The sequence below is a fragment of the Macaca mulatta genome, chromosome 3, assembly GCF_049350105.2.
Source record: "Macaca mulatta isolate MMU2019108-1 chromosome 3, T2T-MMU8v2.0, whole genome shotgun sequence".
Classification (NCBI taxonomy): Eukaryota; Metazoa; Chordata; class Mammalia; order Primates; family Cercopithecidae; genus Macaca; species Macaca mulatta.
The window spans coordinates 121,434,224-121,456,098 of NC_133408.1; positions in this window are offsets into that span (position 1 = coordinate 121,434,224).

The window sequence follows — 21,875 nt, forward strand, 5'->3', positions numbered from 1 at the left end:
GTCAAAAACACAATTGAAAAGGACATTTGTTACCTCTGTGGCACACAATAATTTTAACATAACAATTATGATTATTACTGATAATGTACACTGAGTTATATAGAGTTATAGTAATTTCCCATAATTTTGGAACACATACTAATAACATATTTTACAAATACAGTCCTCCAAGAAACCAACACCATTTCATATTTAACAATGCTTCCTGTATAATTTTTGTACCAAATAAGCCAAATTATGTTATTTTCTGGACTTTACGGAACCTAATATGTTAAAGCTTTAATTAGGTCAGAAAAAGACATAATTTATAATTTGATTTTGGAAAGTTTGTCAAATATCAAAGGTTTTAAACACTTGATATCACAAAATTGGATCACAGGTTATTGTAAAATAAGTCATTCATTTAACCAAAGTGATAACTTCTGGACTTTGAAAAAAGGCAAGAACCTTTATTCTTTGAGAGGAGACTTAATTTTCCAAACAATAAGCCCTAATAAAACCAGCATGAAGCCAATTAAATTTGTTTTTCAAAATTTTATAAACAGTCTATAACATTTTTAATCTTGACCATAAGATACAGCTTCCATAGCACTTTATAATCTTTATGACCTTTACTAAGGAGTTGGTTAATGCTTCAAGAAAACCTTGTTAATCTGACACAGGGGCCCATATGCTGGTCTTGCATCAGTGTGCCTTTGACATTAATGACTGATTTATAAAGAAACTTAACTTATTTTATCTTTCAAAATTGGCCCTTACAATATTGCGTGCCCATCTCTTCTGTGATAGTCCCTGGGCCTTGAGGAGTTCAAATACCTTTAATTTATTGCCCTGTGTCACAGAAATGTAGTTTATTTTGACTGGCATCTTCTACAGGGCCTGAAGATGAGGCTTTAATTGCTATCGGTGTTTAAGATTTAACAGGACTTTGTGTCCTTTTTAGATGCAGGAGTCAAAGCCCTGTAACTCAATGTCACAAGGACTTTAAAAGTACATACAGAAAAATACATGGATGTAATAACCTTAATTAAAAAAATTTTTTTTAATCTCAGTTTTTCCCCTAAGCAAACCAAAACTTAGTAATAATACTTGGACTTTTTGATTTGTCCTGAATGTCCCTCCTTTTTAAACAACCAGTCATTTTATTTTAGGATTAAAGTTTACCATATAAGATTCTTTCTCATATAAAATTATTTCTCTTTAAGCTTTCTTTCCACACACACACAAAAATACCTCTTTATTTTTATGACTTTACATCTCTTTTTATTTCATGGTTCCTTTTACCTTGTTTTATATATAACCTTTAAATAAGCTTTGAATTAGACAAAAATTTTTAACCTGTTTTTTTTGCAAGAATATTTTCCTACAATATATATTTATTGGAAAATACCCAAATAATGAAATATATATGATTTAATTTAATATAACTTTATATTCTAAATTATGAAATTATGACCAGTTGGTCTACAAGTATTTATCCCATTACATTTATCTATTTTATTTTAATTGTCTACCTAGATTATTTATGAAAACTGTGATAGTCATGAATTTAAAGTTATGAAACTGCCATTGCAAAATTATATATAACTGAGACAGTGAATAAGGTTTGGCCGAATCGACTACAACCTGCTCTTAACCTCCAAACTGTCCTTGTTCATTCCTAGGCATAGGCCAAACTAACTTTGGGAGCAACTTAGCTTATAGCTTTGAAACAAAAATGGTAACAGCCCTTTCCGAAAGCAAACTTCCTTATTGCCTGTGGTCTAGACTGCCTAAAGCCACAGGATTAGAAGTTATGGTAATCTTACTAAATTCAAGATGCAGCTATTTTCATTAAACGCCTATCAATGTCTTATTAAAAATTACACAACCAAAAATCATTCTGTTGTGGACTGAGTTTATAGTTTCATAATCCCATGCCAAATTTTGACACGTTAGAGCATTTGGCAGGGATAAGTATGGAATTGCTTGATTAATAAATGCAAAACAAAAACTATGTGCTGGCAATTCTTAAGACATTTCTAATATTACTTTACCAATAATTTTAAAGCTAGCTTATATGTTAAAGATTTTATTTAAGTTACATAAACTTGAAAAAGCGTTTGACCAGTCTTTTCTTTTTTTAGTATCTGATTTAAGAGCTCTTATTTTCCTGTAAGCCAATTAATTAGAGCTCTTTTATATATTTTGAGTAGTGAAACATTTTGTACACAACACATAAATACATACAAAGATGTATTAGGCATGCCGATGGAAGTACATTTTATAGATTTATAGAGACCCTACTCTTTTTTTTCCTATCTTAGACTTTCAGATTCTTGACAGCCTGTTTCACAACCCTAGGCAGTTGTCAGCTAAAGAGCCTTAAATTTGCACACTAAAGGAAACAACTCAGGTGAAAATCCAATAGCAAAATTTACATCATAAGGTACAGAAAGAAAGAGAAAGTGTGGTGGTGCTAGAGGGAGATGTTTTTTTATTGTATTTTGAGCCAAATGAAACATAAAATTAAACTACACTCTTTCTTAAAAACCCAAGAGTAGCCTCTGTTGCAATAACTATTTTAGTTAAAAAAAAAAAAGAAAAGAAAAGAAAAAAAATCAGGTGAAAACAGAATTCAGTCAACTGAGAAGAAAAAGAAAAAAAAAAACTGAGAAGAAAAAGAAAGAAAAAAAAAGACAAGGTCTTGGGAGAGAAAAACAAAAAGCAAAAACTTGAAGGCCTTTCAAATACAAAGATGCATATCTGCACACATACCCACACACATCTTGGATGGCCTTTTAATTAAGTTGATTTTTTAACATTGAGCTCCTTTAAACACTTTTTAAAAATCTTATTATCATATTTCAACTAGGACAAAATGCTGCTAAACTAACAATGATCACACAAAAATATACTATTTCTGAGCGCTCTAAGTGTTAAGAAGAAATTAACACCAGCTGGTTGTTAAATGCTAACTTTAGTCATTTCAAAGGAGTTTGCAAGATAGAATCCCAAACCAGTTTTCTACCTAGTGATGGGTCTCAGGCTGTAGACTGCTCTCTACCATCCTAGAAGCAGGAAACAACAACAACAACAAAAAACCAAGCTCATCTTCTCTGTTTTAAGCGAGCTCAAACTCCGTAAAGGAATTACCTGCTTCCAACATCATGGAAGCAGGAAAACTTGCCTTCCTTGTGTTGGGAGCAAGTAAAACTCAAAAGAAAAAGAGTTGTATGGCAAAATAAAGTTGGATCATGACCAAATTTTGGGAAGTCAGGGATTCTCTGGAGGGGGTGCTCTCAGACCTTAGCAAATTGTTCTTTTGGTTTGAGACATAAAGTTAGCTCATGCTGGTATCAAGCACCAATAGGAGACTTGTCAAAGGTCAGGGTCGTCTCCACTCAGCATCCCTCCATGGTTATCAAAATGTGAACGCTGAAAATTTGAGTAGAAAGTTTATTTTGCCGAGGTTGAGGATGTGCCTGTGACATAGCCTCAGGAAGTCCTGACCATGTGCCTAAGGTGATGCAGCACAGCTTAGTTTTATACATTTTAGGAGACATGAGGCTTCAGTCAATATATGTAAGAAGCACATTGGTTCAGTCTGGAAAGGCAGGACAACTTGAAGTGAAGGCAGGAAGACTTGAAGCAGGGAGGGGGCTCCCAGGTCGCAGATAGGTGAAAGAGTGAGGGTTGCATCTATCTCAGTGAGCAGAGGAGTGACTTTGAACAGAATGGAAGTTAAATTTGCCCTAAGCAGTTCCCAGCTTGACTTTTCCCTCTAGCTTAGTGATGTGGGGACCCCAACTTTTATTTTGCTTTCACATCCCCAGCCCTTCTACTTCATGTTTTCTATTTGTTTGTTTTTGTTTTAAATACACAAATTGAGAAATATATTTTTTTCTGATTTTAAAAATTGAGAGAGCATAGGAAACCTTCTTAGTTACTAGAAATATTCTATATTTTAATCAGTGTGATGGTTACATGAGTGCATGTACATGCAAAAATTTTTAAAAATTAAGGGAGCATCAACAAATTAGGATCAAATTGTGATCCCTGATTCCAGTCCTATCCCAACAATCAGTGTGAAAAAGAAACTTACTTGAAGTTGTTTTCACAGTAAATTTTTGCCAGGCTGGAGACTAGATTAGTGAATTGAATGTATCCCAATCTGGAGGTTCTCAGAGAAGCAAACTTATTATTTGCAACACGGGGCCTATTTTTCTGCATTAATCATCACTCTAGGTTTACTTGACAGGAAAGAGGCCTTCCTGAGGGAAGATAAATGAGTGTGTGTTTCTTTCAAAGGCAAGGCTCTGAATGAATGGGTGATATTGGTGAGTCCTTTTTAATTTCCTTAAAATACCATGTTCGTGCTTTATTTAATCCCATGTTATTTTGTTTTGTTTTGTTTTTTGAGACAGGTTCTGGCTCTGTCGCCCAGTGGCACAATCAGCTAACAGGAGTCTGGACCTCCTGGAGCTCAAGCGATCTTCTCACCTCAGTCCCCCAAGTAGCTGGGACTACAGGCTCGCACCACTGCATCTGGCTATTTAATTGTCTTTTTGGGGGGCATGTTGAAGCCTAGAAGCTGGGCATGGTGGCGTGTGCCTGTGGTCCCAGCTACTCGGGAGGCTGAGGTGGGAGGATCACTTGAGCCCAGGAGGTTGAAGCTGCAGTGAGCTGTGATCGCGCCACTGCACTCCAACCTGGGAGACAAAGCCATCAGATGGTGAAACAAACAAACAAACAAACAAACAAACAAACAAACAAGGCCAGGCGTGGTGGCTCACGCTGTAATCCTAGCACTCTGGGAGGCCGAGGCGGACGGATTGCCTGAGCTCAGGACTTCTAGACCAGCCTGGGCAATACGGTGAAACCCCATCTCCACTAAAATACAAAAAATTAACCGAGTGTGGTGGTGCATGCCTGTAATCCCAGCTACTCGGGAGACTGAGGTAGGAGAATTGCTTGAACCCAGGTTGCAGTGAGCAGAGATCGCGCCACTGCACTCCAGCTTGGGGGACAGAGCGAGACTCCGTCTCCGAAAAAAATAAATACACAAATAAAAATAAAATAAAATAAAATAAATAAAAGGCAAAGTCTAATAAAAGTGTAAGATTTTAGAAATGCAATGGATCTACAAGTTTCTTAAAATGGGACTGTACGGTGTCGTTGCTGTCATTTGTTTCAAAGCAATACTGCCACCTATTGGCATAAAAAGACAGCTTTATCTCAGTGTTTTTTCTGAAAGTCCTGTTGCTGGAATGAAGCCCAGGTAACCACGGGCGAAAATTAAACTGATGTTAATTCCACATTGACACCCTGCCTGTCCCTGGCAAACTTCCCCTAAAGACATAGCTCACAGGAGTCTTAAAATTATGCCATAAAATAAAACAGACGAAAGAGTATTACCAGTACCTTAGAAAGCTGGAATGGTTGACTTCTGTATTTGCTTGAGAGAAACTTCCACTTTCATTGTCTCATTGTTCACTTTCATTCCACGTAAGATTTTAAGATCAAAAAATACTTTTTCGGCTGGGCGAGGTGGCTCACTCCTGTAATCCCAGCACTTTGGGAGGCGGTCGGATGGCTTGAGCCCAGTACTTCTAGACCAGCCAGGGCAACATGGTGAAACCCCGTCTCTACAAACAATACAAAAGAAAAATTAGCAGGGCATGGTGGTGCCTGACTGTGGTCCCAGCTACTCAGGAGGCAGAGGCGGGAGGATCGCTTGAACTGGGGGCCTGCAGTGAGCCATGATTGTGCCACTGCATTCCAGCCTGAGCTACAAAGCAAGACCTTGTCTCAAAAATAATAATAACAATAATAAATATAAAGAAATAATATCAAAAACAAAAAACCCTAATTTTTCCATTTTCATGGTAGAAAATTGTCCTAGTAAATCTCACTTAATAAAAGAAATGTGTATCATTATGTTTTGTATATTTATTTGGCAAATCCTACCTTATTCATTGACTTCCATCATTCAGTTTTATATTTTTTATTGCTGAATGTAATAAAGTTTTATTTTACCATGCAAATAAATGCTTTACAAAATAACAATTAAGGCTGGTCTGAAGATATGAGTTATTTCAATTGATTGTTCCTAGTTACAGACTGAACTTGTTGTTCCACTCTTCTCTGCCTTCTCGCTACTGCACTTGACTAGTCTAAGTTTTTTTCTTAATTTAAAAAATAACAAGAGAAAATACTTTTTTTCTGATGAAATACCAAAATTTTTGTTAACTATAACACTAATTATGTAACAGAGACCATAAGTAAAAATAACACTAGGAAATGTGTTCTGTGGACATATGACAATTTTGTTTTTTAGTGCATTTTTCTCTGATTTGTTTGCTTATTAATTTGCCCAGCATTTAATAGGAAACTACTATATGCCAGCACTACGCTAGAAGCTGGGATTACAAAGATTAATGAGACACAGTCCATGCTCATTGACATGTCACATTGTAGGTAGGTAAGACAGATACCAAGGCAGATCATTATAATACTTTGTAGAAAGTATAGTTATAAAAATATTCTGAGGACATGGGAGAGGTATCCCAATCCTGAGAAAAAAATGGAGAGGAGGGAAGCTTGGTTTCAGGGAAGCTGAGTCTTAAATTATGTGTAGGTGTTGGCTTAGCGAAGGGTAGAGGTTAGGGGTGATGGGAGGGCTGATGTGGACTTTGAAGTGTTTGTAAGATTTCCAGCTATAGCGGGAATTGCAAATGGAAGTCGGAAACAAAAGCATAGGTAAGAGTGTGAGATATAGACTTAGGACGTCACTCAGAAAGACTGTGTAGTAAGAGAAGACTCATGGGCTGGGGATGAACACCTGAGTAGGCAGAGGGAGGTTGGCTTACAAAGAACCACCAGCAGCAAAAACCAAATATTCCCAAAGAAAACCAAGAAAATTCAGCCATGGAATCCCGTGGGGGCTCATCCACAGCCTTTAGACCAAGTCGGCCCAAAGTTTCATTTTGTTTTCCTCACCAGTGTTTACAATATTAAAAAAAAAATAGTTGCCAACAGTTAAGAATTGAGAGGTATCTCAAAAAATCTGCATTTCTAGCTTCATTGGAAACACTGGAAATTTTGTTTTTAAGGCTAGAGGGCAGTCCTTCATAGGGGCCAAGGGGCTGCCCTATTGCTATGGGGTACATGCTCTCCAGTTCCCTGCAGGCTTTAGTATGTTAAGCCAATGTTCTTATCTTAATGTGGCTTTCTTCATTAATTGACACAGCTTTCCTGGTTTCTCTTGGAGTTTGAATTTGAGTTCTTTCCCTAGAGTTTCAAGAAGGGTATGATTTGTAAAACTTTATTTACAAAGATAGGCTTCTTGTGGGCCATAGTTTGCTAAACCCCAGATGAGGTATATTTGTACAAGGGATAAAATGTTAGGTTGAGAGGAACATGAGCAGGTCTGTAGATACTAGAGGAGGACTCAGTGGAAAAGGTGAAGTTGAAGTTAAAGGAAAACAAGAAAAAGATTGATGAAGCCAATTCCAGAGGGAGCAGGAGGGAGTAGGTCCCCAGTGGTGGTGAGGGCGGGAAGAACTTGCCCTCTGAGACTTGGGCAGAGGAGGCAGGCAACTTAGTAGTGTGTATGAAGAGGATGATGTAGGACGTTGTGCTGACACTGCCAATTTTGTGAATAAAGTATGAGATGGAGTGGTCAACTGAGAGCCATTGAGAAGTGGGACGAAAAACCTGGTCAAAGACAAATAGGAAGGTTGACAAATTGCTCAGGGCTAGGCTGAGATTGAAAAGCACAAATGAACTGTATAGTAACTTTGTGCCAGTGTGCACTTGCAGCAGGAACACCAGAGTTTAGAATCAGAGAAGGTAGGTTGTAACATTGATCATAGGTTTTGATCTTTCTGGTGAGGTAGTAATTTGGAACGAAGGGGTCTGGGCAGTGTAATGGAATAAAAGAGGCTAAGAGGATCCTGTTAGACCTTAATGAAAGAACAAGTCAAGGAATTAGGAGTCTCTGTGAATAGACGGTTTGAAGGTAGAGACAGCAGAAAGGATAGGGGATGATCTGACACTAGACAATTGGAGTTAGGATTTCTGAATTGGGGCATTTGGAGGATATTAAGATCCAAGATCAGCTCCTTGGATTAGGAGGCTGAAATGCAATGCAGCAAAGGAGATTCAGGAATTACAAAGCAATATTGCTCACTGGCTATCTAAATAGAGGTTGAAATCTCTCAGGATTTGTGGTGGAGAAGATTTCTACCCAATGATGGACAGTGATCTGAAGGCAATAGATGACTGCAATGAAGAGGAGTAAAAGGGCGGTATACTTAGATGACATGAGCATTAACAAGAAGAGGGCAGGGACGCCAACACTCATTGCAGGCTTGCAGATGCCTGCCTGGTAGTCCTGCTGAGCGTGCATGACTCCGTTGCCAAGGAGACCCATTCATCGCTGTCTCCATATACAAGGCAAGCTGGGGCCTGCTGTTCAAGATACTGAGGAGTCTGCTGTTTATCTCTAACCCTCCTCTTTAATCCACACAAGCCCTGCTGTGAGCTCTCCTGTGACACAGTCCTGTTCATAGAGAATGTCAGCTTTTGCTGCCTGCCCATGGGCTACCTGCTTCTTTTGCCTGTCTCTGACTCTGTTCAAATTGCAGCTCTAGCCACTAATGGACTATCCTATCTCCTCTTTCTTCTGCCAGCAAAGTGATTGCAATGTCTGTTCAAATGTGTCTCTGGAGAAGAGCCAGGTGTCTTAAATGACACTGCCACAGCCTGAGGGGTCTGTAAGAAAGGGGCTGTGGCAAAATCCATTTGGAATCTCATGTTAGGGATGGTGCTAGCTGTGAACAGTTAGTGACCACTCTCCTCCCAGCTCTGCTCTGAGACAGGCCTCAAACCAAGACTGTCCAAGGGGAGGATCACTATCAATGGAGTCATCGAAGACAACCGTAATAATGAGGTCTAATGAAAGAAGCCAAATACACCATGTGTAGTTCATTTAAGTTGTATATGGTATGCAATTTTTACAGTATTGTTTGCCATTTTTGTTAAATGCAATAAACCCTCCTTTTCTCCTCGAAATTGAAGCTTTACTTTCGGCACAACATATAAGCAGGCACTTACGGTCTAGGGAGAGGGAGAAATGGCAAACAGGAGTTAAAATTGAAGATGCCAGCACCCAGGGCTGTGCTATGCCCTTATCTCTTGAGCCTTGGAAACAGAAGTGAGTCAGCACTATTTCTCAGTTGCCTGTATCAAGGGAGCTTCCCCATCAGCTGTTTAAAGACAAATAGCTGAGAAAGGAAGCCTGCATTCCCTTGGGCTCCCTCTGCATATTTTAGGCATGAGTCAGCTCCCAGGGCTGGCATTTGTCCGTCCATTAACAGCTAAGTTCCCTATGTCTTCAGACAGACAGCTCTCAAAATAGCCAATGCCTGGGCAAATGACCTGCAAGTAGGAAGGGACAGTCAGAGAATGCCAGTTCTTCTTGATCCTATGGGGTGGGAGTGGGGACAGACAGCTTTCGGCCTTCAGTTAAGATAGGAAGTGGAGGAGAACATTCTCCCCTGGTTCTCACTTTAGAGGGAAGAATCGATCCTTATGGCATTAACATTTTCAATTTTTTGGTTTTTTAACATGTCTCAAAGCTTTCCACCCAACATATCTCATTTTACTTCAGGGAAATTTTGAACATGTCATCTCAGCCAACCTACATTCACCTAGCAATATTTAGATAAATCTTACGGTATACAAAGACAAGAATATAGAACACAAAGCTAAGACATTGTTTCATTTTCATTTAATAATGTCTATTCTCTGCAATATGGAAAAAATTGCACCAGTTAGCTTTTCAGCCTAAAGCAGTGATTTGAAAACTTTGTGTAAGAATCAGCTGGAAATTTTTAAAAAGTTCTAATGCCAGCCCTCCCGCAAGCCAATCATGTTAAAATCTATGGGGGTAGGCATCAATATTTTTAGATTTCCCCAGGTATTTCCCACGAACAGCCAAGGCAGAGAACCACTAATGAGTATCGTTTACCCAAGTAATGCCAGGTGTCTTCATCGAATTCATGCTGTATTCATTGCCATTATCAGTTAGCCCTCTGTGAGGGTTGATTTGATTATCATGATGGTATTTACGGAGCCTAATACAATCATAATCATTGTGAAGCAAGCTGGGACAAGAGTCAGATGGGAGGCAGAGGTTTCATGAAACAGAGGAGAATGTCTATCAGTCGCCAAACCTGAAGGAGCCCAAAGCATTGATCAAAGTCAGAGGTACTCCGCCCTGCATTCAGAGATTTGGAGGATGGAAGCAAAAGTAGTGGATCTGGTATAAGTGGGGAGTATGCCAGGGAAATTTTCTAGAATCATTTATCTCTGCAACTAGATCTTGTGGACCAGATGCAATAGGATACTTGGGAGGGCCTGCTGTGTTTAAACACAGAGGAACAACAGTAAATCGACCCCCAAAATCTTTTAGTCCCCGAGGCGATGATTTTTAGAATGACTTTTTTTTTATAGTCAAGAGATTATTACCATTTTGTCAACAGAATAATCACATTCATTCATCAAATGTGTTGAGTGCTTTTTCTGTGTTAGGTATATCACTAGTTGCTAAGGATAGAGAGATTGAACACGAGACAGTCTTATACCTGTCAGAATCCATAACCTAGATGTGGAAAGGGATGCATAAATTAAAATCTTTTAAATAAAATGTGGCAAAAAACTGTGCCAGATCAAAGTTTCATGCATATAGTGTTAACTTTAATGACATTCACCTTCATTGATTTCATTTTTCTTCTTCCATTTTCTACACTCTGGACTTTGTGTTTTTTGCATATGATGTAAACTAATACTCTGTGGGTTTGCTTTGTTTTTGTCATTTGGGAGATGCACAGAGTGAGCCATAGGAAAGCTATGAAGGGGCTTGAAACTCACACCATTATGATCAATCGGTGCAGTTTCAAAAAGCCCTGTCGTGAACATGCTTAGCTGGCTTGTCTTCTTAGCTTTTATATAATCTTTTTTTTTTTTTTTTTTTTTTTTTTTTTGAGACGGAGTCTCGCTGTGTCGCCCGGGCTGGAGTGCAGTGGCCGGATCTCAGCTCACTGCAAGCTCCGCCTCCGGGGTTTACGCCATTCTCCTGCCTCAGCCTCCCGCTTTTATATAATCTTTAAGTCACTTAACTTCCTGAAGAGGAATTGAGTGTTCATGTCAACCTATAAAAATAGCAAAATTTATGACTTCATTGCAGAAAACTCCAGACTCTATCTGACCGGAGAATGGCGTGAACCCGGGAGGCGGAGCTTGCAGTGAGCCGAGATTGCGCCACTGCACTCCAGCCTGGGTGACAGAGCGAGACTCCGTCTCAAAAAAAAAAAAAAAAAAAAAAAAAAAAAGAAAGACTTATTTTTCCTACACTTATAAATCAAGATTACCTGCTCTGAATTTTGTAGCCTTAGTATTCTAACAGGGTTCTTGTATAATTTTTGCTAAATAAAGCTTTCAGACTCCATGACTGTTCAAAGCCATCTCTGATGGTATATGTACAAATATTAACCCATAAATATCGTCTCATTTTGTTTAACAAGAGAGAATAACCCATCTTCCTAAGTTTTGAACTCATTAATCCCCCAGGCACTCTATCTGAAAAGGACACTTATTTTATTCTTTGATAAGTCACATGCCTATGTCTGTCAGTTCCATAATTTATGTACAGGGAGTTTTATGCATGGTTATTTCACTGTTGATGATCATCAATAAATTCATCACATTGTGGGGAGATTTTCATAAAATTGCTTACATCTTGTCTTATTTCTTACTTTGTGACTCAATGATTGGGAACCAGCTGTGAAAGCTGATCACACAAATTGGGTCATTCTTGTTATACTCAACTAAATCAGAGTTGAGGAGCCAGGGGGACGGAAAATGCACTCAGGGCCTATCATATTGCTCCAAGAATGTAATTCTCTGCAAACCTGGCTGCTGAAACTGCCTCTTTTAACGTGAACCAGTTTTAGTCTAATAGCTACAGAAACAGCCTGCTGTAACTCTACAACTAGTTTTAGCCACCACCATCATTCACCAGTCAGAGCTTGCCAGCTATTCAAAACCTTACTAGTGCCAATGAAATTACTTTCAAAATAATATGTAACATTTTTCCTTTTTGTAAAAGCCTCCAACCTTCTCTTTGTGCTTCAGACATACTAAAGGCCACCCAGTCTGTGGGTGTGTGCTCAATCCAATCTTTGCTTCCCGAATAAAATGTTTTAAATTTAGAGATTAGTCTCTATATTTTATTTGACCTCAACACAACTACGGGCTGATCTGTAGAACTCGATATAGAAATCTACTGTCCTGGTCAAGGTTGGTAGAAATACTCTCTTTACAAATCATATCTATGTTAATTTTGAATCTGTGAGTAAAATAGGAATTTGCTCTCTCATCTCTTGGAAATTTGATCCAAATCTATAGACATTGTGGTCAGAGAACAGTGAATGCATAAATAGAATGGTCCCATAAAGTCGAGATCGAGGAGCCATTTTTTGCCCCGAGCTTTAGAGTGAGAAAAACTTGTCTTTAGAGAGAGGCTGAAGAGTACTACAGACAATACAGAGGTGAGGAGAGGCTGTGTGACTCCGGAGAAATGAAGGGGCAAGACCTCCTTGAACCTCACTCTAGTTTTCCGTCTTGTGAAGCCAGGGTGGGCTTTTGGCTCTGTGCAATTCCTCTGTATCTTCTCAATAAACCGTTTGTATTCGTGTTTACTCAATGGGGATTCTATTCCATTCTCTTAATATAATAAACTTAAGGCTGAAATTAAACCTGTTGTTTCATTGCATCTGCTTCATTCATATCTCTTATATTCTTTGCAGTTTTTTGTTTTTCCAGACACCATTCTCCTATGGCCTTTTCCTATGGTTTCTCTCTCCTTTCCTTAGACAAAGTAGTTCCAGTTGCAGTTTTGACATAATAGAGGGACAGAAGGCCTTCCAGTCTATTCTGGAGGCATCTGGCACTGCTAGCTCACCTGGGGCCAGGCAGCGCTGCTGCTAGCCCATGATGTGCCTTTGTGTGTACTTTTAAAAGGTACCCCTTCCTCTAGGTGGACTAAGGCCCACACAGAGCATAGGGCTTTCAGGCAGAGCACAGGCTGAATTCAGTCACTCTTCTTCCTTGACTGGGCACCCTTGACAGGTATAATCTTCATAATCTTATGTGGTAACCCAGAGTCATGGACCCATACATATCCTCCAGGCAGTTGAGAAAGAAAAAAATCATCCTCAAATTAGAGAAAGTGACCCCAGCAGAGTCAATATAGTCACAAATGTCAGGCTAACAGGAAACAGCAAAAGCAATATACATCCTCCTTCTTTACTAAGTGCTCTGGCTGGTGGCCTTAAAAATATAGATTTTCTTTCTTTTCCAATAAAGAAAAATTAAGGCCGGGCGCAGTGGCTCATGCCTGTAATCCCAGCACTTTGGGAAGCTGAAGTGGGCAGATCACGAGGTCAGGAGTTTGAGACCAGCCTGGCCAAAATGGTGAAACCCCCATCTCTACTAAAAATACAAAATTTAGCTGGGCATGGTGGTGTGCGCCTATAATCCCAGCTACTCAGGAGACTGAGGCAGGAGAATTGCTTGAACCCGGGAGGTGGAGTTTGCAGTGAGCTGAGATCACGCCACTGCACTCCAGCCTGGGCAACAGAGTGAGACCTTCTCAAAAAAGAAAAAGAAAAAGTAAAATACAAAAAGGAAGAAGAAAAGAATTACCTGCAGCTCCATCACCTATGAACAATTTAAATACAGCTGTTATATGTGACTCTTTATTGCCTATCAAAAAAGCTCCAAATTCCTTAGTGTGGGAAAGATACTCATTATAATCTGATCCCCACTCTGCTCTCCCACATCAGTCTCTCTCCAGTCACTCTCTCTTTGGAGACTCTTCAGTGCTGTTTTGTTTCATAGTGAGGCTTTCATTTTTCAGCTCCTTTTTCTCACTCAAATTTACCTTTTGTGCCCGTGTACATTTTTTGCTGTCTGCCTGTTTATAGTCAGAAGTTTTATAACACCTGTTGTAGTTTTAGGAGATTGTAATGAATAATTTCCTGTTTCCTCATTTGAGTTAAAAATCATTGTAAGATATATGTAGAGATCAGGCATACAGAAAGCAGAATATTACCTGAATTGGAAGAGATCTCCAACTTCAGGCCGTGTAGGCTAGGCAGGACTCACTCTCTGGGTCTAGGGAAGTCCACTCCAGAAGGAGTTGAGTTACAGGACTGATACATTTATGCAGATTCACTACTTTACATCCACTGAGAAAGAGAGGGGAATCTTCTTACTGTTTGCAGGCTTAAAAAAAATGAGCATCATGTGTTAGTCTACTTTGTAATTTACTGGGTAATTTACAAAGAAAAGATGTTTATTTGGCTCATAGTTCTGTATAAGAAGCATGATACCAGCATCTGATTCGGGAGCACCTCAGGAAGCTTCCATTCATAGTGGAAGGCAAAGGGAAAGTGGACATATCATATGGCAGGAGAGAGGGAGCAAGAGAGGGAGGAGGAGGTCCCAGTCTCCTTTAAACAACCAGCTCTCATGTGAACTGCCAGAATGAGAGCTCACTCATTACTATTGGGATGGCACCAAGCCATTGATGAAAGATCTGCTCCCATGACCCAAACACCTCTCACTAGGCTCATCTCCAACACTGGAGGTCACATTTAAACATGAGATCTGGAGGAGACACGCACCCAAATTATATCACATCAGTAGGTGGCAATGAGATCTGACTCAAGGACATGTATAAACAAAGCTGGGGCTTTCCTGGATATTTGTGGAGAGAAAAGCTAGGATGTGGGGGCATCCTGCTAATTTTTCAGGTAGGATCTCCAAGTCATTGTAATTAGGGTGTTAAAGGAAATGTGGTAAGCAGAAGAGAGATGGTCTATGAGAGAAACTTACTATTATATAAACATTTATATCTTAAACATATGTTAAAATTATGGCAAGATATAAAACATAAACCAGTACATAGACAAACTATATAAACAGATTGTTTCATAAAAACAACTCTAGGAATGTGTTTGATTATTTTACTGTATATTTTTAAGGCATTTTTGTTTTGATATATTTCAAACAAATAAATTATAGAGAATAATATAAAGGACTCCCATATACTTATTACACAGCTTGATTGAAGCTTCTGTGTAAAATTTTAAAAATATAGTTTAAATATAAAATGCAGCTTTAAAAAAAATTCCCAAATACATCAACAATTCATGTTCCTCCAAATACACTTTGGGGATTATGAGCATTGGGCTATGTGGCCAGCAGCCTCTACGAGGGCTCCCTGTGATCCCTGCTGCCTGGTATTTACACCTTTGCATAACCTCCCCACCTTCAGTGTGGGCTGAGGCTTTTGAAAGTGAAGTCTTATTGGAACACAGCTACACCCATTTGTTTACATGTTGCTACTGCTACAATGGCAAAATTGAGTTGTTTCAACAAAGACATACATGACCAGCAGAGTCTAATTTATTTACTCTCTGGCCCTTTGCAGAAAAGGTTTTGTTGACCCTTTTAACTCATTATTCCTAATGGCTAGCCATGGCTTCTCAGGAGCCCATTAAGCTATTAAAACGCCAGTAAATCTGTATATTCTACAAGCTTAACTGTCATTTGAATGAATATGGCTCAACTATAAATTTTAAAATATATGTTGTCATAAACAAAATACAAATTAATTTCAAAGCATTAGAGGATTTATGGTAGCGTTTAATCTTTATGTATTTTTTTTCAGCTAGGGGATAAATCAAAATACAATTTATACAATTTACATCGCATGGAGTCCTGTGAAATGTTTCTGCATTATGGGCTTCATTTTTTTTTCCTTTAATGATTGTAAACCATTGATCTAGTTTGACTCTATGGGCCAAGATTACCTTAATGAAACATAGAAATTTAAATATTCGAGATTAGTTATACCATGTATGTGGTCATTGATTCCCAGGGCCAAATTCTATTTTACAATAAATATGTTGGGTGAAAGATAATAGCTTGAGACCATTAAGATGCAATAATAATAATAATTTCCTGAATACTTAGCTTGTGCCAGACACTATCCTAAGTGTTTTTCATGAATTTACTCCTTTAATCATCATAACATCATGTGGAGTTGTCAGGACATAAAGCCACATATTAGATTCAGGTTTAGAAACTGCTATTAATGCTTTAATTTTACAATTTAAAATATTATAGACTGGGCACAGTGGTTCACACCTGTAATCCCAGCACTTTGGGAGGCTGAGGTGGGCGGATCCCTTGAGCCCAGGAGTTCCAGACCAGCCTGGACAACATGGTGAGACCCTGTCTCTACAAAAAATAAAAAATTAGCCAGGTGTGGTGGTGTGCACCTATAGTCCCAGCTACTCAGGAGGCTGAGGCAGGAGGATCCCTTGAGCCTGGGAAGTCAAGGCTGCAGTAAGCAGTAATACTGTCATTGCACTCCAGCCTGGGTGATAGAGTGAGACCCTGTCTCTAAAAAATAATAATTTTGTTTAAAAATTAAAAATAATTTGTCTTATTAGCTTATATAAAAGGGACCATATTAATCTTAGTCGTTATCTCAAAAAAACACAATTGTTCTCTCTTGTGATGGCGTTTTGGAGAACAAAGAAAGAAAAGAAAAAGAAAAAATCATGCCTTAACTGACATACATTTCATTAATATGATTTAGCAAAGTTCGACAACAGAAGAGTCCTCATTTTTTTTATAGTGATAAGAAGGAAATCACAGAAGAGGAAAACTGCCATGATTTATACAGAGAGTTACATAGTTAAATGTATTCATATCATATTAGGTTTGTTTATTGTTGTTGTTTTTGAGACAGGGTCTCACTCTGTCACCCAAGCCGGAGTAAAATGTTGCAATCTCAGCTCACTGCAGCCTCGACTTCTCAGCTCACACAATCTTCCCACTTCAGCCTCCCAAGTAGCTGGGACCATAGGTGCACACCACCACACCTGGCTAATTTTTGTATTTTTTGTATAGATAGGGTTTTGCCATGTAGCCCAGGCTGGTCTGGAACTCCTAGGCTCAGATGATCTACCCACCTCGGCCTCTCAAAGGGCTTAGATTACAGGCATGAGCCACCATGCCTGGCCAGTTTTGCCTTTACTTAACCAAGTTTTAGTACCACTTCCATTTCATCACCTGCTCAAAAGAAGACATTTACATCAACTGTTTATCAATAAAGTATCTGTAGTTTCTACTTCACTCTTTTGCCTTCAAGTTTCCTTAGCTGATTCCTTTTTAACCAAGAATGGACAAAAAACAAACAGACAAAAAACAAACAAAAAAAACCCAGAAATATAATTTTTTAGCTCCTCTTTTTTTTTTCTGTAAGAAAAAGAAGGTGTGTTTTAAAATTCCATAATAGTTACTGATATTTTCTTAATTTTTCCAGAAGTGAGAAGCTGAGACAAGAGGAGGCCAAGCAACTTGTACAAAGTTATATGATCACCAAGAAGCAGAAATCAGAGTAGGCTCTTAACCTTTGCTGCCTCTTGTCATGTAGAGGAAGATTTTATTCCGAAACCTTAAAGATATAGCTAAGAGATTTTTTAATGTTATCATCGAGACTTCAATGTCAGCGTTGGGGATGAAGTCAAGAAGAGGTATTTCATAATAAATGGTACAACTGAAATAAAATTGTAGTTGCATCCTGCAGTAAAATTAGGGTATATGAATTATTTTCCATTCTGTTTTTAGTTGCTTATCCTTTAGTCATTCTTTCCAGGGCCGTTCTGTGTAGGTTAGGCTTCCTCAGTGAAAGCAGAGGGTCATGGTGGGGAAAACATAGGCTCTATATTCAGATCGACTTGGGGGTAGGTGGGAGTCCTGGATCCACACTTAATATTTCTGTATCATTTACAAGTGATTCATTTGGCATCTGTTTCTTTCATTTGTAATGCGGAGAGATACCTATTTCTAAAAGTTGTTTGAAATTTAAATGGGATTGTGGTCCTGACTGTTAACAAATACTTATTTCCCTTCCTTTAGTGCTGTGCTTCAAAGTTACCCATGCTTATTAAGTACACTCATGCTTGGGTGTACATTATGTTGTATGAGTCTGTTATGAGGAGTATTTTTTCTTCCTCAACTACAGGAGTCTTTTGAGAACTACTTGCTTAGGGCATAGAACTTGAGGGCTGGAAGTATCAGCTTGAATCATATAAAATAGCTGATTTGTGACCATTTTTGAACCAAACAAATCCCATTTTCATTTGGGCCAGTATTATACCTTAGGAAAACACAAAAGAGGGTAGCTAAATGGTCAAATGTCATACTATTAGCTAATTATAAAACTGCACATAAAACTTGGTGGTCTTGGCTTCTGGCTAATATACATATAGATTTTATTTAAGACTGGTCTTATTGCCAATCAAGTACCAATAAGGTGTTGCATTGAATATTTGCAAACCTGCTTAGTGCTTGGCTCCTGTGCTGGGTGTCAGTTACAAAAAGGTGAAGAAGAGCTTATAGCTGTTTGTGAGCCACAGATCTGAGCACAGCCACAATATTCCAAGGCCAAGATGTCAGCTCTATTGGATGTTCTAAGTGCTAATCACCAGGAAGGAGTGATTAGTTTCTCTAGGAACAAATGGGAAGGACTGGTTCATTCTATTAATACTTTACATGTGATGAGTCTTGCTCTAGCTAAGCCCTCTTGTCATTCAGCAGATATTCATGGAGCACCGTCTATATGACAAACATTATGGAATGTTGGTAGTGGGATAATAAAAATGAACATAGATAGAATATTTAGACTATGCCAGGTACCATTCTATGGACTTCACAGGTATTAATTAATTTAATTTCCACAATGACCCTAAGGAAGTAGTATCATATTGTCATCATATCATTTTTATAGATGAGGAACTGTTAAGTAACATGGCCAAAATTATACAGCTGGTAAATAGGGAAGGCAGCATGTGAACCGGGAAGCCTGCCTCTATAGCATGTACTCATAACTGTGCTATGTGACCTACTTACTTAAAAAGGTAAATAATGTCATTCTTAAAGTATATAGAGCTAAGGAGAGAGGTATGATGAAAGGGAGATAATAATCATTATGATGAATCTTTTCATTAAAAAGTCAAAGTGAAGACACCTCTCTTTTCATAAAACATTAAAGTAACTTCTCAAAAACCTGACCTGGAGTGTGGCCCTTTCAAGAGACAGCCTGGGGAGTCAGAGAGCCAGGTCCTTGTCCTTCCAGGGAGTTTTAAGTATGTAGATGCTTAAACTCCTCAAAAAGTTAAATGTAGAGCTCCCACATGACCCAGAAATTATTTTCCTAGGTATGTAGCCAAGAAAAAAAAAATATGCATTCACACAAAACTTATACATAAATGTTCATAGTAGTAGTATTCATAATCATCAAAAAGTAGCATGTGCCTGTCAATAGATAAATGGATAAGCAAAATTAGCATCTACATACAATGAAATATCATTTAGTATTAAAAAGGAATGAGGGGGCTGGCAAGATAGCCAAATAGGAATAGCTCCGGTCTGCAGCTCCATACGAGATCAACGCAGATGACATTTCTGCATTTCTAACTGAGGTACCCAGCTTATCTCATTGGGACTGGTTAGACAGTAGGTGCAGCTCACGGAGGGTAAGCAGAAGCAGGATGAGCCATCACCTCACCTGGGAAGTATAAGGGGTCCAGGAACTCCCTCCCCTATCCAAGGGCAGCCATGAGGGACTATGCCATGTGGAATGGTACATTCAGGCCCAGATACTATGCTTTTTACACTGTCTTCACAACCCACAGACCAGGAGATTCCCTCAGGTGCCTGCCTACACGACAAGGACCCTGAGTTTCAAGCACAAAACTGGGCGGCCCTTTGGGCAGACACCGAGCTAGCTGCAGGAGTTTTTTTCATACCCCAGTGGGGCCTGGAACACCAGTGAGACAGAACCATTCTCTTCCCTGGAAAAAGGGCTGAAGCCAGGGAGCCAAGTGGTCTAGCTCAGTGGATCCTACCCCCATGGAGCCCAGCAAACTAAGATCCACTGGCTTGAAATTCTCGCTGCCAGCACAGCAGTCTGCAGTTGACCTGGGATGCTCCAGCTTGGTGCGGGAAGGGGTGTGTAGGTGGTTTTCCTCTCACAGTGTAAACAAAACTGCTGGGAAGTTCAAACTGGGCAGAGCCCACTGCAGTTCGGCAAAGCTGCTGTAGTCAGAATACCTCTCTAAATTCCTCCTTTCTGGGCAGGGCATCACTGAAAGAAAGGCAGTAGCCCCAGTCAAAGGCTTATAGATAAAACTCCCATCTCCCTGGGACAGAGCACCTGGGGGAAGGGGTGGCTGTGGGCGCAGCTGCAGCAGACTTAAACATTCCTGCACGCCGGCTCTGAAGAGAGCAGCGCATCTCCCAGCACAGTCCTCAAATTCTGCTGAGGGACAGACTGCCTCCTCAAGTGGGTCCCTGACCCCCATGCCTCCTGAATGGGAGACATCTCCCTACAGGAGTAGACAGACACCTCATACAGGAGAGCTCTGGCTGGCATCCGGCAGGTGCCCCTCTGGGATGAAGCTTCCAGAGGAAGGAACAGGCAGCAATATTTGCTGTTCTGAGCCTCTGCTGGTGATACCCAGGCAAAGAGTGTCTGGAGTCGACCTCCAGCAAACTCTAGCAGACCTGCAGCAGCGGGGCCTGACTGTTAGAAGGAAAACTAACAGAAAGGAATAGCATCAACATCAACAAGAACTTGGATACAAAAACCCCATCCAAAGGTCACTAGCATCAAAGACCAATGGTAGATAAATCCATGAAGGTGAGGAAAAATCAGTGTAAAAAGCTGAATATTCCAAAAACCAGAATGCCTCTTCTCCTCCAAAGGATCACAACTCTTTGCCAGCAAGGGAAGTAAACTGGATGGAGAATGAGTTTGATGAATTGACGGAAGTATGCTTCAGAAGCTGGGTAATAACAAACCCCTCTGAGCTAAAGGGGCATGTTCTAACCTAATGCAAGGAAGCTAAGAATCTTGAAAAAAGGATAGAAGAATTGCTAACTAGAATGACCAGTTTGGAGAAGGACATAAATGACCTGATGGAGCTGAAAAACACAGCATGAGAACTTCATGAAGCATAAACAAGTATCAATAGCTGAATCAATCAAGTAGAAGAAAGGATATCAGACATTGAAGATCAACTTAATGAAATAAAGCATGAAGACAAGATTAGAAAGAAAAAAAATGAAAAGGAATGAATGAAGTGTCCAAGAAATATGGGACTGTATGAAAAGACCAAACCTACATTTGATTGGCATACACGAAAGTGATTGGGAGAATGGAACCAAGTTGGAAAACACTCTTCAGGATATTATCCAGAACTTCCCCAACCTAGAAAGACAGGCCAACATTCAAATTCAGGAAATACAGAGGACACCACAAAAATACTCCTTGAGAAGAGCAACCCCAAGACACATAATCCTCAGATTCATCAAGGTTGAAATGAAGGAAAAAATGTTAAGGGCAACCAGACAGAAAGGTCGTGTTACCCACAAAGGGAAGCCCATCAAACTAACAGCAGATCTCTCTGCAGAAACCCTATAAGCCAGAAGAGAGTAGGGGGCCAATATTCAACATTCTTAAAGAAAATAATTTTCAACCCAGAATTTCATATCCAGCCAAACTAAGCTTCATAAGTGAAGGAGAAATAAAATCCTTTACAAATAAGCAAATGCTGAGAGATGTTGTCACCACCAGGCCTGCCTTACAAGAGCTCCTGAAGGAAACAGTAAACATGGAAAGGAAAAACCGGAACCAGCCGCTGCAAAAACATACCAAATTGTAAGGACCACTGACACTAGGAAGA